Source organism: Triticum dicoccoides, chromosome 4A (genome assembly GCF_002162155.2).
Source record: "Triticum dicoccoides isolate Atlit2015 ecotype Zavitan chromosome 4A, WEW_v2.0, whole genome shotgun sequence".
In the NCBI taxonomy this organism is placed as follows: domain Eukaryota; kingdom Viridiplantae; phylum Streptophyta; class Magnoliopsida; order Poales; family Poaceae; genus Triticum; species Triticum dicoccoides.
In genome coordinates, this window is record NC_041386.1 from 371,437,396 (window position 1) to 371,450,605 (window position 13,210).

Genomic DNA, 13,210 nt, shown 5'->3' on the forward strand with positions numbered 1-13,210 from the left:
GTTGTTGATTATCGAGGATTGAATGAAGTAACGATCAAGAACAAGTACCCACTACCAATGATCAATGATCTGTTTGATCGATTGCAAGGAGCTAAGGTATTTTCCAAGATCGATCTGTGATCAGGATACCACCAGTTGAAGATTCGAGAACAGGATATTCCGAAGACAACTTTTACCACCAGGTATGGGCTGTACGGGTATACCGTTATGTCATTTGGTCTGACTAACACACCTGCCTATTTTATGAACATGATGAACAACGTGTTTATGGACTTTTTGGATGAGTTCGTCGTGGTGTTCATTGATGATATCCTGGTTTACTCGAAGAATGAAGAGGAGCATAAGGAACATTTGCCACTAGTACTTGCAAAGCTCAGAGAACATCAATTATATGCCAAGTTCAGCAAATGTGAGTTTTGGTTGAAGGAAGTAGGATTCCTCGGACATGTTATATCTGGAGAAGGTATAGCAGTTGATCCCACTAAAGTTGATACCATGACCAAGTGGGAAGCCCCAACAACAGTTGGAGAGATCCGGCGTTTTCTTGGACTCGCAGGATACTACCGGAGATTTATTGAGAATTTCTCAAAGATTGTGAAGCCTATGACTGAGTTGTTGAAGAAAGATACCAAGTTCATATGGACGGAGGAATGTGAGGCTAGTTTCCAGGAGTTGAAGAAACGTTTGGTTACCTCACCAGTGTTGATTTTGCCAGACCAGACCAAAGATTATGAGGTGTATTGCGACGCTTCACGTCGAGGCCTTGGAGCAGTGCTTATGCAGGAAGGGAGAGTTGTTTCATATGCCTCAAGACAACTGAAACCTCATGAGTTGAATTATGCCACGCATGATTTGGAGTTAGCAGCCGTAGTGCATGCATTGAAAACATGGAGACATTTTCTGATTGGAAATCATTGTGAGGTGTACACGGATCATAAGAGTTTGAAATACATATTCACACATAAGGAGTTAAACCTCAGACAAAGGAGATGGTTGGAGCTCATCAAGGATTATGATATGAGATTGCATTACCATCCCGGAAAGGCTAATGTAGTAGCTGACGCATTAAGCCGTAAGAGCCATGTCAATACATTAATGACGGGAGAAATACCAAGGGAGTTAGGAGAAAATCTTCGTGAACTATGTTTGGAAATAGTTCCGAGAGGCTATGTAGCAGCATTGGAGATTCAGTCAACTTTGATGGATCGAATCAGAGAAGCTCAGAAGACTGACAAAGAGATTTCCTCCATTAAGGAGAAACTTAGCAAAGGAAAATCTAAGGGATTTCATGAGGATGAGCACGATACCCTATGGTTTGAAGACCGCGTTTACGTGCCCAATGACCCGGAGATCAGGAAGTTGATACTGCAAGAGGCACACGACTCACCGTATTCAATTCACCCAGGAAATACCAAGATGTACTTGGATCTGAAGGATATTTTCTGGTGGACCGGAATGAAGAAGGATATTGCGGAGTATGTAGCAGTTTGTGATGTATGTCAGAGAGTAAAGGCAGAGCATCAGAAGCTAGCAGGATTGTTACAATCATTGCCGATACCCGAATGGAAGTGGGATAAGCTAGGCATGGATTTTATCACAGGATTACCCAGGACTCGTTCAGGCTATGACTCGATTTGGGTTGTAGTCGATCGATTGACGAAAGTAGCTCATTTCATCCCAGTAAAGACCACTTACACCAATGCTAAGTTGGCAAAGATATACATGACCAGGATCGTATGTTTGCATGGAGTTCCAAGGAGTATCGTATCAGATAGAGGAACCCAGTTTACCTCAAAGTTCTGGAAGCAGTTGCACGAAACCTTGGGAACCAGGCTAGAATTCAGTACAACTTTTCATCCACAGACAGATGGACAGACTGAGAGAGTCAATCAGATTTTGGAGGATATGCTGAGAGCTTGTGCGCTAGATTATGGATCTAGTTGGGACGATAATTTGCCATATGCAGAGTTCTCTTACAACAACAGTTACCAAACCAGTTTGAAGATGGCCCCTTTCGAAGCTTTGTACGGAAGGAGGTGCAGGACACCGTTATCGTGGGACGAAGTTGGAGACCGCCAGTTATTTGGACCTGACTTGATTAAAGAGTCTGAACAGAAGGTGAAATTGATTCGCGAAAGGCTCAAGATAGCCCAGTCGAGGCAGAAAAGTTATGCAGATTCTAAACGCAAGGAGACAGTTTACGAAGTCGGAGATAGAGCTTATCTTCGAGTATCTCCACTTCGGGGAACAAAGCGTTTTGGAGTTAAAGGGAAGTTAGCACCACGATTTGTAGGACCATATCGAGTTTTGGAGCGTATGGGAGAAGTGGCCTACAAGTTGGAATTGCCCGAAGGATTGTCAGGAGTTCATGATGTATTCCACGTTTCCCAGTTGAAGAAGTGTCACACGGAGATGGCTGACATACCATTGAGAGACACAGTGCCATTGGAAACTATTCAGTTGGATAACGATTTGACCTATGAGGAGAAACCAGTTAAGACCCTCGAGTTTGCCAGCCGAGTTACCCACAGCAAGGTTATCAAGTTTTGCAAGGTTCAGTGGAGCCACCACACGGAGGATGAAGCCACCTGGGAACGAGAGGAAGATTTGCTCAAGGACCACCCTCACATATTTCTAGCCATCCCGAATCTCGAGGGCGAGATTCATCTTAAGGGGGGTAGGTTTGTAACATCCCAAATTTTCAATTTGGAATGTTATACATTACATCATCATTGCATATCATATTTTATTTTGCATTTTGGTTGATGCTAGAAATTCTACGCAACTCAATGACCCACGGAGAGAGTTGGGGATTTCGTTATTTTCATATTTGAGTTTTCTCAAATTTTGAGAATATGATCATTTGATTTTATTTATTTTATCATCATTTATTTCTATTACAAAAATATGAGAGAGGGAATAAAATGACTTTCCCAAAATAAAGAAATGTTGAGGATTTAATAATAAAATCAAATAAGATTTTATTTCGGAATTTTTCGGTGTTTTATTTGAATTTAGGAAAAATGTGTGTTTTTCAAAATTGCATTTAGGTCCCAAATAAATGTTCACATTGTGCGGCTTGATTTTAGAAGCTCGTGAAAATTAATTTCGGAATTTTTGGAGTCCGTTTAGTATTTTTTTTTATTTTTCTTCTGCGTGTAATTTAAAAAAAACGCGCACCGACCTACGGTCCATGTCCGACCGGGACACCGGCCCGGGCAGGCTTTAGAAGCGGGGGCAGCCCACCCGGGCAAACCCTAGCCGCCCCAGCCCCAAGCCGCCGCCGCCGCCCCACCGCGCTGTCGCCCTCCTCCGCCCCGCCGCGCCGCCACTGGACGCCGCCGCCGCCGCCTCGAAATCCGCGCCAGTTTTTTTATATTTTTTTCGAAAAACCGTTCGGTTTTTCCGTCGGTTTTTTTAGATTTGGTTTTTTTAAACAGATCGGTTTTTCCGGTTTATTTAAATAGTGAACGTTCGTCCGTTCGTTTGTTCTAGCGAACGTTCGTCGTTTTTCTTTTTCTGGGATTAAATCCGTGATTTTTCTGATCGCGATTCCTGATCCGATTTTCGTTTTAGTATAACTTTTCGCTCGTTTATCGGAATCAGGCGATTCAAGCGCCTAGAGTTTCGTCTCGAAACCCTCTATCCTTTTAACCAACTTAAACAAGATTTTGCTACTGTAAAATTTGCCCTAGATCCAGATTAGTAGAACGAAGTTGTTTTCTTTCGCTCTTTGACTTTGCTTCATTCGATTTGATTCTTTTTGCCAACCGGAGTTCTTAAGTTGAACCTTCTGGTTAGATCTCTTCTTTGAGTTTTGCCCATGCATTAGATGAGTACTTATTGTATGCTTGTTTGTTTGTCTACGATAAAATACCCAGAGTGCGCCTCCTTTTACTTCGAATCTCTAGGTTTCGCGGATCATCAGCAAGGCAAGTAACACTTTGATCATACCTTTCCTACTACCCAGTTTATTGCACTAGATCAATCCTCACATTTTGCATGATTAGGATCTAATTAAATTGTGGGATGGGAAGTAGTTGAGGTACTACCTATTACCTATTTATTATCAAACCTTTGGGAGTTACTTCTACGTTTTCTTATTATGCCATGCTATGCTAGTAGACGTGGACTGGGTGAGTGATATCCATGACAGATGTGAGTTTTGTTAATTAATGGTTTATCTAAGGTGGCAACTTAAACACACATCTGGGTGGATTGAGGCACCTGGGTATTCTAGGACATGCCTGTTTTCTTTTGGACGGCCACCCAGGCTCAAAGGGATCATGAGACTATTCATACTAGAAACTTTCGTGTGTAGCCACAAGCTATTATGGGCTCTAGCATAGTTGACTAAGTTGTGCGAACTCTTACAGTGGTAGACTAGCAGATGTAGGGGATGTAGGTGGTACGGTCTACCCAATCGTAAGGTGCTAGCGCTTCTGAAAGACTATGACTCGGTCATCCGTCTTCTCAAACACCATGTAGTGCGAGAAACCAAACGGAGGCGATCGAGTCTTGTGGGGAAAAGTGCGCAAACCTCTGCAGAGTATAATAAACTAATCATGATTAGCTGTGTCCCCAGTTATGGACATCTTGAGTATCTAGTACCTGGATTATCATGTGAATCTCAACATGTTACTCTAAATTAATTTTGTTGGGTTATGTTTAATGATGATGCTTAATTGGGATTGAGAATGCTGTCAACCATTCTCAATGTTTAACAACTACCATGATAGTTAAAATAAAATTCATTCCTTTGATGTAGGGAAAATTTGGCTTTACGCAAAACTGTAACCATAGAGCTTTCCACCAGCCAAATATGCATATAGTATAGCTGTTTCATTCCATTACTCTCTATGTGTTACCTTGCCAGCATATTCCATGTGCTGACCCGTTTTGGGCTACAACGTTAATGTTGCAGACTTTTCAGATGACGATTAAGGAGTTTTTAGGTCGTGGTTCTATACTCAGTGATGCCGTTGGATTTGATGGATTCACTTATCTTCCAAGCCTTCCGCTGTTATCGTTATTAGATGGCCTTAAGCTATATTTATTGTAATAAGTTCTCTTTTGAGACACTCGATGTAATAAGTGTGTGATTGCTACTCTGCTATAAATCCTCCGAGTACTGTGTGGTGTCAGCATTACTGATCCAGGGATGACACCGGAGCACAGAGATCAGACTGTTTGAGGTCTGGTCACTATAGACAAACACGTATCATCATGGAAGTGTATTTTTTTGTAGTGATTGCTAAGCTGCGGCATCCTCGCATCTTCATAGTCATATCGTCAAAGTCTACTCCTCCAATATGATGATCACCTTCTCATCGAAAGATGGGACACCTTTGTCTCTATCAAGTGGTATCAGATTTCTAGGTTGCTCGCTGAGATTTTCAAGTTTCTCATAGTTTATATTCAGTCTGTTCTTCATACCTACAGTCCACGAAAAAGAACAAAATAGGGTTAGTTCATCCTATCCGAACGAATCTGAGCCTTTGCACAATCTTTTTAGAGTTTTGCTTTGTTGAATTTGTTGTTGCATCGCCGTGTCGAGTTGCTGGTATTAGCATCTAGTCCCTTAGAGTTTCACGTTCTGTTCACAGGTTGTCACGCCGCCGCACCATGGTCACCACCGCTGCCATATACCACTATCGTCATCACCATTGCCATATACTGTCATCATCATCACCTCTGCCTTATACCACATATCCACTACCATCACGCTAATCCAAGAGCACCTCCATCACAGATTTGCCACTAGTTCATGTTCCACCGCCTTACATATATCCGCCACCAGTCCGAGTTGCCACCAGATTCATATCCACCACCAGTCCTAGTCTGAGTCTAGTTCTTTTTTTCTTTTTTTCCGATTTCCAGATCAGGACATACTCTGAGTCGTGATCAAGTCATACTCCCCAACTTCCGTGCCACCAGCAGAAGAAAAAAGTTCTAGTTTAAAAAAACTAAGTCTGGAAAATTAGGGTTCCGATGAGAAGGTGAGCCTATACTTAAGTATTTCAAAATTACATGGGCCTGGCCTAAAAATAAGGTGGCGCAACACCTAAAATAAGGTATGGAAGAACTTTATGAATGGTAATCTTGTATATTTTGTCCATGTCCTTCTTGTCGGCGTTCTAGTACGGCCCATCTGCAAGACCGCCAATACAAGACCCTCGTGAGGACCCCTTGGTCTCGCGAGGGCTTCTCAAGGAGCGGAGATTTCTATGCAGGTACCTAGCCTCATGAGGCTACCATGACGCAAGCCATGACGACCAAGGCAGGCGGGCGCCAGCAGGCGCAGACGGGCCAATTTCCTCTTTGGTGCTAAGGAGGCAAGGACTGGTGTAACGCCTTGAACACACCTGCCAGTGGTCGTTACTCCTGGCGGGATCTAGACTGGCCCCACAGATCAATACTAGTCTTTTTTGTGCACTTTGTCCTCACTCGTGCGCACCCGGGAGCAACTTTCTGGTCGGTCACCCATCCTGACACTACTCCAAGCTAAGCACGCTTAACTTTGGAGTTTTGTCCGAATGGGCTCCCGGAAAAGAAGGAATTCCTTATTGATATGAGTAGTCTATCATCTCTAATAAGCCAGGCTATCACATACACCCCACTCAGGAACCACGTCCTCGTCGGGCCACAGGAACGTTCCCTCTTGGCACATACGTCTGTGCTTCCAGTCCAGTACATGTGCCATGCCGTGTGCCACGATGGGTCACAAACATCATGAACAACATGACCACGCACCTGTCCGCAACCATCCATGTAACCGCGAGGGCCGGCTCTAATACCAACTTGTAACGCCCAGGACACACCTGCCAGTGGTCGTTACTCCTGGCGGGATCTAGACTGGCCCCACAAATCAATACTAGTCTTTTTTTTGTGCACTTTGTCCTCACTCGTGCACACCCAGGAGCAACTTCCCGGTCGGTCACCCATCCTGACACTACTCCAAGCTAAGCACGCTTAACTTTGGAGTTCTGTCCGAATGGGCTCCCGGAAAAGAAGGAATTCCTTATTGATATGAGTAGTCTATCATCCCTAATAAGCCAGGCTATCACAACTGGCGTGGGTTCCCGAGGAATCTGGCAAAGGTTTCCATTCCAATGCAACAAGACCAAGACCACCAGCACGGCAGGATGGATGGCTTCACCGAGCATACCCCCATGTCATGACAAGAAGCTTTGCAGGCGAAGACCACCTTTCGTCAGGATAGGATGTACTACTTGTCCCCATTCAAATTGCCCATTGTGGAATCCCTTGTCGCCTATGTTTTGGGGGAAGAGGACCAAGGCCACTATAAGTATAGGTTAACCACCACCATAGAGGGGGTCGACTCATTCCCTCACCCCAACCTCGCGAGGTCGTTCATCTCATGTACTAGTTCATCCTCAGCCCTTCGTGAGGCCAATCCACCACAAAGCAGGAGTAGGGTCTTACACCGGAAGGTGGCTCAAACCCGGGTGAACTGCCGCATTCATCTTCTTCCTCGCTCGTGTGAATCGGGCTACGCCATGGGGCGACGGGCTGGTAGGCTGGATAGGTTGAGTTCTTCGCACACGCCCCAGAGTTTGAACCTTATTGGGTCTGCGGAGCCCTGAATCTGACATTTGGCGCGCCAGGTAGGGGCATGTCGAAGATTCCCTTCCACCGTTCGCTCCGCCGTTCTTCCGTTGCTCCAATGCCTGATGCCCGCCGTCTTTGTGCCGAGCGCTGGGCCGCTCGCGTCGCTCAGAAGGCACCCGTGGGCAATGATGCTCCTCACCGTTCCGCCTCCCCGGTGGCTAATGCCGCCACTGACCCTGCTGCTCGCGAACAACAGGATTCGTTGCTTCCTCTGTCTGTGCAGCGTGATGGCCGCACCACAACTCCATCACCCACTGCAGCCACGGTGTCGTCTTCTCATGCTTATCGTGGGACGATGAACGCGTAGGCTGTGCTGCTTAAGGCACATGAGCTCATGCGCTACCATCCAGCCAATGATCTCTACGACGACTGGCTTGGCCGCATCGCCGAGCTCGTCAACACCGCCGATGAAGCCCCTGCAGCGCCCTGTTCGCCTCGTCCCCCGCCGTCCTCGTGGACGATGTGGCTCATGACGTGCCTCCTCCTCCTCCTCTGCACGGCACGGACCCCGAGCCCAGGCGCGAGGCGCCCCAACGCGACCCGCCGCGTCGAGCACTGGGCGCGCGATGAAGAAAGCTGTCAGTGGTGCAGTGGTCGAAGGTCGATGCGCGCGCGCTTATAGTGCCGCCGTGTCAAGACCGTGTGCCACTAGAGGCAGTGGCGTGCGGGCGCCAAGATCTAGCTACCCCATGCACCCGACACCAGTGAGTGCGGTAGGCTGTCGTGCTTTCACCCCGGAGTTGCGCCACGTCGTTTGGCCCGACATGTTCAAGCCAGATCTGCCTCCACGCTACGACGGCACCCCGAGCCCGCTGAGTTCCTCTAGCTCTATGAGCTGAGCATCAAGGTGGCGAAGGGCAACGACAAGGTCATGGCAAACTGGTTCCCCATGGCCCTTAAGGATGGCGCGCGTTCCTCTCTCCTGAACCTCGCGGTGGGGTCGATCTCCTCCTACGACGAGCTATGCGAGCGCTTCGTCGCTAACTTCTAGGGCACTCGCGACCACGCTCCTAGAGTAGGTGACCTGCGGCACATAAGGTAGCAGCCGGGTGAGATCTTGCACAAGTACATATAGCGCTTCACGAACGCTCACCTCAAGATCCCAAAGGTGTCAGACGAGGCCATCATCTCGGCGTTCTCTGATGGTGTCCGGGATGTCAAGATGAAGGAGGAGTTCACCATCCACGAGGACTTGTGCTCGGCTCTGGAGATGTTCAACATGGCAGCCTAATGCGCGAGGGTAGAGGAAGGTCGCCTCTCTCTCCTAGAGCTTCCGGAGGTCGATCCTGAAGACAAGAAGGCCAAGGCTAAGGAAGAGAAGCATAAGGGCCCCGCCGTGCTGGCCGCGGAGCCCGAGATGAAGCGCAGCCATGACCACGATGAGCCTCCCAGGGGTAACCGCCCGTTCTACGTCTTCCACAGTGTCCACAACCACAACACCGATGCTTGCCAGGAGCTCAGGGAAATCTGCGACGGGCGCCTTGGCCGCCGCCCTGAGCGCAGCAACCACGGCTACGGTCGCGGAGGAGGTTGCGGTGGAGGCCGCTGGGACAACCGCGACCCCCGCCAGGACTGGCGTGACCAACCTAGTGAGGACCGCTGGCAGGGCCAGCCTCATGATGGCCCTTGGCGGGAATAGCCTCATGAGTACCATCCTCAGGGTAATGCTGGCCTCCCTCTGCTGCCGCCACCGCCAAGGAGAAATGGCGACAACCGCCAAGATGATGGGGCTGGGGGCTTCCAAGAGCCTCACGCGATCGCCTGTATCCTGGGTGGTGCTCAGTCTCCCGCTTCTCATCGCGTCTTCAAGAAATTTGCTCATGAGGTGAGCGCGGCCCTTCCCAAGCTTTAAGCGCCGCGTCCCCTCAAGTGGTCCAGAATGCCATCTCCATGGACCAACTCATGTGTTCAGTCGCTGTTGGAGCGCTCCCGATGCTCTGCACGCTAACCATCAATAACGTCCTTGTCTCCAAGACCCTCATCGATGGCGGCGTGGGGCTCAATGTTCTTTCCGTTGAAACGTTTGAGATGCTCCAAGTGCCCTACGACCAGATTCTGCCTACCAAGCCCTTCTTAGGGGTGACCGATCGCTCCACCATTCCCATAGGGCAGATCCGCCTCCCTATCACCTTCGGCAAGCACGACAACTACCACACCAAGCTCATCGACTTCGACGTCTCCCACATTCGCCTCTCGTACATTTCCATCCTCGGGTATCCGGCCCTCGCCAAGTTCATGGTGGCAACTCACCATGGCTACAATGTCCTCAAGATGCCAGGAAGTGGCAGTATCATCACGGTCGTCTGCGACGAAAAGGATGCGGTGTGCTCCCTCGAGCGCGCCTACCGGGCCGTGGCGGTCGAGAACTCAGATGGCGAGGGTGCCATCCTGCCTCCTGAGGCCATACCCAAGAAGAAGAAGCAGCTCCTCCCAAAGGGCCATCAGGAGGTTGAGGCGCCTGCCGACCGAGCTGTAGGCCCTGCGGCCACTGTTGCGGTGCCCTTCCCTCTCGCATAGGAAGGCATGCCCAGCGCCCCTCTCAGGATGGGCTCGGGGGCTCTCATTTGGAGGGCCTCTGACCTGACTAGCGTCATGAGGGAGGCGTTCGGGCAGCATGTGGGGCGTGCTTCAATGCGCGCCTCCGTGAGCAAAGCACAAGATGCGAGGCGCCATGGGCTTAGGAGTTCATCACTAAGGCAATCAAGGAGCTCTAGGAGGCGTGGGCCATGTGTGTCGAGCGTCGCCCCACATCATCCAGTGTTGCTGCCGCCACATGGGTGGCGATCTGCGTGTTTGCGTCAACATTCCATGCCTCAACATGGCCTCTTCTCAGGAGCTCTTCTAGCCGTCCCACATCATCCGGAGTGGGGGCCACCCCTGCAGCTAGGTCTGCATGCCGTTCGGCCTGCTGAACATCGCTGCCTCGTACCAATGCCTCATGCAGGGAGCCTTGGTGGCGCATGAGGCAAGGCACCAGGAAGTCCTAACAGAGGAGGTGTCAGACCCTCGTGAGTTCCCCGGACCTCCAGAGCCTCCCAGGCCTCAGGAGCTGACTGGCATGTGAGGAGCGATCTGTACAGCACGCGTCTTCAGCTACTCCAATGCTTCCACAACAATGGTACCAGGTGACTTTTTGGTTTATTCAAGTGAGGGCGCCCCTCGGGCTGCATCCTCCTCAGGCTCCTAGGGCCCAACCCCGCAGCTGTATCGTTATTGCGCATGTATCCGAACTGGCCTTGCCTTCATGAATTTCTTGAGTATTTCAACTGCATGTCCGGTGCTTCGTCACTATAATGTCGCCGCGCCCTCGCAAACCCACCCGCGACCGCCTCATGATTAAGGACGGGCACGACATCTTTGCTCGGGTTTGTTCCTGTAGCATTGGCAAATCCAAGCGACCGAGCTCTATCCCGCGGGCGAGCCCCTGTGTGCGTGACCTCCCGTGGTCCTTGGTGCTTTGTTCTCGCATGAGCTCGTGTGGGCAAGTGCGGGTGCACGACCTGGTTCATACAACTACAGTTCTACGCTTCACCGCAGCGGGAGCCATGCGTCGGTTGTTTTTCCGTGGGATTGTTGCATGAGAAGACTTGGCACGACATTTGTGATTGGGTCCGTTCCTACGGCGTCGATAAAACCAATGGTTGAGCTCTGTCTGGCGGGCCAGCCCCATCCACGTCACCTCCTAGGGCCATTGTTGCCCGGCCTTCTCATGCAATAACCTCCGAAGGGGCATTCGGCGCAAGACCCCCCATCGCCCCATAGGTTTATTATGCGCGCCCCGCGCTGCAATAATCAAGCACAACCCGCCTTGAGGTAGGGCCTCGTGAGTCCCGCGCTGGCTCATGAGTGGCCAGATACACCTCCTCCAGTTCTGCTATGCTAGCCACGCGTACGAATGGGGCTGTACATGCCCTAGAGTCTCCCCTAGAGGGAACTCCCACCGACGCACCACTGGGAGCCCCATGCTCTGCACTGGCGGACGACACGCTCGAGGAGCGACTATGCCCACGCACCAGTGGAAGCCCCATGCTCCGCACTGGCAGACGACACGGCCAAGGAGCGGCTATGCCCACGCTAGAGTGGAAGCACCATGCTCCCGCTAGTGAATAAACTACCGAGGGTGCCCTCGTGGCTGCACTAACCTCAGGACAGCCTCTCGGCTATTCACCCTGTAACACCTCACAGCTTCCCCACGGGAGGATCGCGCGAGGGGGCTGGATACGGGGGCTGTGCTCAGGCTGCGCCTGGCATACACCGCCCTACCAGGTATAGGCACCTGGCTTCTCGCGTTCCCCCAGGTGAAAGCTGGTGAGAAAAGATATGGACACTGGTACGCGTCGGTGCTATACAAACGGTTTTAACCCCTTTCTGCGACGACATTTGGAACCGTCGCCAAGTGAGTGTGGGCGATAGGGGGGTCCTTCCCACACGACCCAAAAACCGTCGGGGATAGGGAGCCAAGATGCATTGCCATCGCAGTCGGTATTCTGTGGTGCTACGTTTACGATGTGCGACCCATCACAAATGACTCACTATTATAGAACGTGTATGATAAGCATACAATCACACACATTCTCTTGTCCCAAACCGTATGCGATAACTAATTAAGAAGATTAGCTAATCATCATGCGAGTGTTAGATAGGATTACAGAATGTCAGACCATTGTAACATCGCTGTACATGACAACTATCACACACGCTATTCTGTGGTGCAATGTTTACGATGCATACTTCATCAGAAATAGTTCATGGTTGCGAATCGTGTACGATAAGAAACTATCACAAATGTTTAGTTTTCCCACATCGTATGTGATATTGTCTGACATCACACACGCTTTGCAAATGGCAACTGTGTGCATGCTTGCACACATTTCCTCTCTGTGAACCTTCCGGATTATGGTGTATATCACAAATGTTTGTGTTTTACCAACCGTGTGTGCCATAATGACCTGGAGAGCATAATTGCACAGTAATTTAATTGCCACTATTTCATATTGTACCGCATTTGAATTTGAATTTGAATGCATGCTATAGCTTTATTCATATCCATCAGGTTCAAACAACCAACACATTATTCGATTCATAGGTACATATGTTCAAGAATTACATAAGAACCAAATAAAGAATGATGAACCACAGTTGTATACTTGTACTATTAAAGACAGTAAAGAAAGAGGCGAAATACATTCTGGTTGCTGAACAAGGTGAAGCGGAATGCCCATATTGTGCCCTCCTCCATGAAGAAGGCACACACGACTCTAGTCCAACCCCTTGTGATGGCCGACCACCCAACCTTCACGGTCTTCATGAAAACTTCTAGATAATCATCATGTTCTGGTAGAAATACTTTAACCTTTGCATGCCCACCAATCATGTAGTTTGAGAGGTACTATTGAGTAAATTGCTTTGGCAACCACTACAAAGGAAGAAGATTCAGACATTGTCATCTAACACAACTCATTATGGGCAGTAATAAGAAGGCTGCAGAGTTCTTACTTACCATACTATAGTTTGTTTTTGTCTTGGATAAAGTGTAAACAAAAAGTTTAATTGCCATCTTTGGACCCATTTTACTAAC